Below are 6,099 nucleotides of genomic sequence, written 5' to 3' on the forward strand. Positions count from 1 at the left end.
AGGGAGACTTCAAGGGGGACTGCAAGGAAGACTGCAAGGGAAAATGCAAGGGAGACTGCAAGGGAAACTGCAAGGAAGACTGCAAGGGGGACTGCAAGGGAAACTGCAAGGAAGACTGCAAGGGAGACTGCAAGGAAGACTGCAAGGGAGACTGCAAGGAGGACTGCAAGGGGGACTGCAAGGGAGACTCCAAGTGAAACTGCAAGGGGAACTGCAAGGGAGACTGTAAGGGGGACTGCAAGGGAGACTGCAAGGGAGACTGTAAGGAAGACTGCAAGGGGGATTGTAAGGGGGACTGCAAGGGAAACTGCAAGGGGGACTGCAAGGGAGAATGCAAGGGAAACTGCAAGGGGGACTGTAAGAGAGACTGTAAAGGGGACTGCAAGGGGGACTGCAAGGGAGACTGTAAGGGGGACTGCAAAGGGGGACTGCAAGGGAGACTGTAAGGGGGACTGCAAGGGAAACTTCAAGGGAGACTGCAAGGGGGACTGCAAGGGAGACTGAAAGGAAGACTGCAAGGGGGACTGCAAGGGAGACTGTAAGGGGGACAGCAAGAAAGACTGCAAGGGGGACTGCAAGAGAAACTTCAAGGGAGACTGCAAGGGAGACTGCAAGGGGGACAGCAAGGGAAACTGCAAGGAAGACTGCAAGGGGGACAGCAAGGGGGACTGCAAGGGAAACTGCAAGGAAGACTGCAAGGGGGGCTGCAAGAGAAACTGCAAGGGAAACTGCAAGGAAGACTGCAAGGGAGACTGCAAGGGAAACTGCAGGGGAAACTGCAAGGAAGACTGCAAGGAAAACTGCAAGGAGGACTGCAAGGGAGACTGCAAGGAGGACTGCAAGAAAGACTGCAAGGAGGACTGCAAGGGAGACTGCAAGGGGGACTGCGAGGAAGACTGCAAGGGGGACTGCAAGGGAAACTGCAAGGGAGACTGCAAGGAAGACTGCAAGGGGAACTGCAAGGGGGACTGCAAGGGGGACTGCAAGGGAGACTGTAAGGGGGACTGCAAGGAAGACTGCAAGGGAGACTGTAAGGGGGACTGCAAGGAAGACTGCAAGGGGGACTGCAAGGGAGACTGTAAGGGGGACTGCAAGGAAGACTGCAAGGAAGACTGCAAGGGAGACTGTAAGGGGGACTGCAAGGAAGACTGCAAGGGGGACTGCAAGGGAGACTGTAAGGGGGACTGCAAGGAAGACTGCAAGGAAGACTGCAAGGGAAACTGCAAGGAAGACTGCAAGGGAGACTGCAAGAAAGACTGCAAGGAGGACTGCAAGGGAGACTGCAAGGGAAACTGCAAGGAAGACTGCAAGGGAGACTGCAAGGAAGACTGCAAGGGGGACTGTAAGGAAGACTGCAAGGAAGACTGCAAGGAAGACTGCAAGGGAGACTGCAAGGGAGACTGCAAGGAAGACTGCAAGGAGGACTGCAAGGGAGACTGTAAGGGGGACTGCAAGGGAGACTGCAAGGGAGACTGCAAGGAGGACTGCAAGGGAGACTGTAAGGGGGACTGCAAGGGAGACTGCAAGGAGGACTGCAAGAAAGACTGCAAGGGAGACTGTAAGGAAGACTGCAAGGGAAACTGCAAGAAAGACTGCAAGGAGGACTGCAAGGGAGACTGCAAGGGGGACTGCAAGGGAAACTGCAAGAAAGACTGCAAGGAGGACTGCAAGGGAGACTGCAAGGGGGACTGCAAGGGAAACTGCAAGGAGGACTGCAAGGAAGACTGCAAGGGAGACTGCAAGGGGGACTGTAAGGAAGACTGCAAGGGAGACTGCAAGGAAGACTGCAAGGGAGACTGCAAGGGAGACTGCAAGGAAGACTGCAAGGAGGACTGCAAGGGAGACTGTAAGGGGGACTGCAAGGGAGACTGCAAGGAGGACTGCAAGAAAGACTGCAAGGAGGACTGCAAGGGAGACTGTAAGGAAGACTGCAAGGGAAACTGCAAGAAAGACTGCAAGGAGGACTGCAAGGGAGACTGCAAGGGGGACTGCAAGGGAAACTGCAAGGAGGACTGCAAGGGAGACTGCAAGGAAGACTGCAAGGGGGACTGCAAGGGAGACTGCAAGGAAGACTGCAAGGGAGACTGCAAGGGGGACTGCAAGGGGGACTGCAAGGGAGACTGTAAGGGGGACTGCAAGGGGGACTGCAAGGAAGACTGCAAGGGAGACTGTAAGGGGGACTGCAAGGAAGACTGCAAGGGAGACTGTAAGGAAGACTGCAAGGGAGACTGCAAGGAAGACTGCAAGGGGGACTGTAAGGGGGACTGCAAGGAAGACTGCAAGGGAGACTGCAAGGAAGACTGCAAGGGAGACTGCAAGGAAGACTGCAAGGGGGACTGCAAGGGGGACTGCAAGGGAGACTGTAAGGGGGACTGTAAGGGGGACTGCAAGGAAGACTGCAAGGGAGACTGTAAGGGGGACTGCAAGGAAGACTGCAAGGGAGACTAAGGAAGACTGCAAGGGAGACTGTAAGGGGGACTGCAAGGAAGACTGCAAGGGGGACTGCAAGGGAGACTGTAAGGGGGACTGCAAGGAAGGCTGCAAGGGGGACTGCAAGGGAAACTGCAAGGAAGACTGCAAGGAAGACTGCAAGGGGGACTGCAAGGGAAACTGCAAGGAAGACTGCAAGTGAGACTGCAAGGAAGACTGCAAGGGTGTCTGCAAGGAAGACTGCAAGGGAGACTGTAAGGGGGACTGCAAGGAAGACTGCAAGGGGGACTGCAAGGGGGACTGCAAGGGAGACTGTAAGGGGGACTGCAAGGAAGACTGCAAGGGGGACTGCAAGGGAAACTGCAAGGAAGACTGCAAGGGGGACTGCAAGGGAAACTGCAAGGAAGACTGCAAGGGAGACTGTAAGGAAGACTGCAAGGGAGACTGTAAGGAAGACTGCAAGGGAGACTGTAAGGGGGACTGCAAGGAAGACTGCAAGGGAGACTGTAAGGAAGACTGCAAGGGAGACTGTAAGGGGGACTGCAAGGAAGACTGCAAGGGGGACTGCAAGGGAGACTGTAAGGGGGACTGCAAGGGAGACTGCAAGAAAGACTGCAAGGGGGACTGCAAGGGAGACTGTAAGGGGGACTGCAAGGGAGACTGCAAGAAAGACTGCAAGGGAAACTGCAAGGAAGACTGCAAGGGAGACTGTAAGGAAGACTGCAAGGGAGACTGTAAGGAAGACTGCAAGGGAGACTGTAAGGGGGACTGCAAGGAAGACTGCAAGGGAGACTGTAAGGAAGACTGCAAGGGAGACTGTAAGGGGGACTGCAAGGAAGACTGCAAGGGGGACTGCAAGGGAGACTGTAAGGGGGACTGCAAGGGAGACTGCAAGAAAGGCTGCAAGAGGGACTGCAAGGGAAACTGCAAGGAAGACTGCAAGGAAGACTGCAAGGGGGACTGCAAGGGAAACTGCAAGGAAGACTGCAAGTGAGACTGCAAGGAAGACTGCAAGGGTGTCTGCAAGGAAGACTGCAAGGGAGACTGTAAGGGGGACTGCAAGGAAGACTGCAAGGGGGACTGCAAGGGGGACTGCAAGGGAGACTGTAAGGGGGACTGCAAGGAAGACTGCAAGGGGGACTGCAAGGGAAACTGCAAGGAAGACTGCAAGGGGGACTGCAAGGGAAACTGCAAGGAAGACTGCAAGGGAGACTGTAAGGAAGACTGCAAGGGTGTCTGCAAGGATCTCCAGAACACACTGGGTCTGATTCATTATTGCATTTGCAACATTTTTTTGGGCTAGTTTTTGATGTATTTGGCCTGTTTTTCATTTGCCCCTATTTCTTCTTTTAATTTGCAGCTTTTGTTTTTTTTAAAGTTGTTTTTGGCTGATTCATCACATTTTTGATATTTTGCAACATGTTAGTGGAAAATGCTACCTTCTGCACTAAAAGGTGGCAAAAAAGGTTACAAACAAAAGTGAAGCGCATTGATTAAAAATGGACAAAGAAGGAAAAGTCACTTAAAAAAATGATGTTCCTACTTTGTTTCTTTATATTTGTTCCTCTGGTGGTAGTGTGCCAGCTGTATGGTCAGGGAAGCTAATTTCTAATTAGAGCTCAGCCAGGCAGGGGTTAATTTGTGTTTTGCGTCTGGATATAACGATTTTGCATTTATTGTGTCCACTAACGATATAAAACAATAGAAACTCTTTATGAACTGAACTTCTCTGTCTCTGACTGCATTTACTTTTATTTTGCCTACCGCTGTACAGCTAATCTTCCACTCCATTCCCCCAACTTTGGAAGTTAGGAAAGAGGAACACATAGCGCTCTAATTTTTATTTTACGTTAAGCCACTTCCCTAACCTTGCCCAGCTCCTAGTGAAGCCCATTATTGTTCCCGCACGTGACGATACCACTTTTATGGCCCCGACAGATTATGATGCCCACAATGGCCTCCCACACAGTATGATGCCCCCCACAATGCTCACCACAAATATGATGCCTCCAATGTGCTCACCACATACAGGAGGATGATCACAGTGCCCCCCACACTCAGCATGATGCCTCCTCACACATTACGATTCCCTCCACAGTTCCCCCACTTATTAAGATGTCCTCACAGTCCCTCCACACATTATAATGCCCCCACAGTCATTGCCGCACATTATGAAGCCCAAACAGTCCCCACTACACAATATAATACCCCTACAGTCTTCGCCACACACTATAATGCCCCCACAGACACCCCCAACTCGGTATAATGCCCCCACAGTCACCCCCAACTCAGTAGAATGCCCCCACAGTCACCCCCAACTCGGTAGAATGCCCCCATATTCACCCCCAACTTGGTATAATGCCCCCACAGTCCCCCTACACTATGCCAACATCACAGTCCCCCACACGGTATGATGCCCCCATAGCCCCCTACACAGAGCACAATGCTCCCAACATACTCCCCACATACAGTATGATGTCCCCACACAAATATAACGCCCCCACCAGGGGCGAACATATCATTGGTGCATCCTGTGCAGCCACACAGGGGCCCAGAAGTTAAGGGGGTCCATTTCCATCTCCAAAACAGGTGGAATTGTGCATTATGATGAGCTATTGGACTGCATATACTGTTCTTGCACAGGGGCCCTTTCCTGTTTTTTGTCCGCCAGTGGCCTTCACAGTCTCCTCCACACACAATATTATGCTCCCCCAGTCCCCACACACAGTATAATGCCCCCACAGTCCCCAATACACAGAATGATGCCTCCCTCAGTCCCCTACTCTCAGTGTAATACACAACAGTCCCCCACAGTCGCTCATACACAGTATAATATCCCACAGTCCCACACACAGTATAATGTCTCCACAGTCCTCCACACAGTATGATGTCCCTACAGTCCCTCCACACAGCATAATGTCCTCACAGTCCTCCACACAGTATAATGTCCCTACAGTCCCTCCACACAGTATGATGTCCCTACAGTCCCTCCACACAGTATAATGTCCCCACAGTCCTCCACACAGTATAATGTCCTCAAAGTCCTCCACACAGTATAATGCCCCCACAGTATAATATCCCTACAGTCCTCCACACCGTATAATGTCCCTACATTCCTCCACACAGTATAATGCCCCCACAGTATTCCATACAGTATAATGTCTTCACAGTCCTCCACAGTATAATGTCCTCCACACAGTATAATGTCCTCCACACAGTATAATGCCCACACAGTATAATGTCCCCACAGTCCCCCACACAATATAATGTCTTCCCACAGTCCTCCACACAGTATAATGTCCCCACAGTCCTTCACACAGTATAATGTCCCCCCACAGTCCTCCACACAGTATAATACCCCACAGTCATCCACACAGTATAATGTCCTCACAGTCCTCCACACAGTATAATACCCCACAGTCCTCCACACAGTATATTGTCCTCACAGTCCTCCACACAGTATAATGCCCTCACAGTCCTCCACACAGTATAATGCTCCCACAATCCTCCACACAGTATAGTTTCCTCACAGTCCCCAACACAGTATAATGTCCTCACAGTCCTCCACACAGTATAATGCCCTCACAGTCCTCCACACAGAAAATACCTCACAGTCCTCCACACAGTATAATGTCCTCACAGTCCTCCACACAGTATAATGTCCTCACA

This window comes from Phyllobates terribilis, unplaced genomic scaffold, assembly GCF_046119375.1.
Source record: "Phyllobates terribilis strain yellow unplaced genomic scaffold, ASM4611937v1 Scaffold_12__6_contigs__length_324123572, whole genome shotgun sequence".
Lineage (NCBI taxonomy): Eukaryota > Metazoa > Chordata > Amphibia > Anura > Dendrobatidae > Phyllobates > Phyllobates terribilis.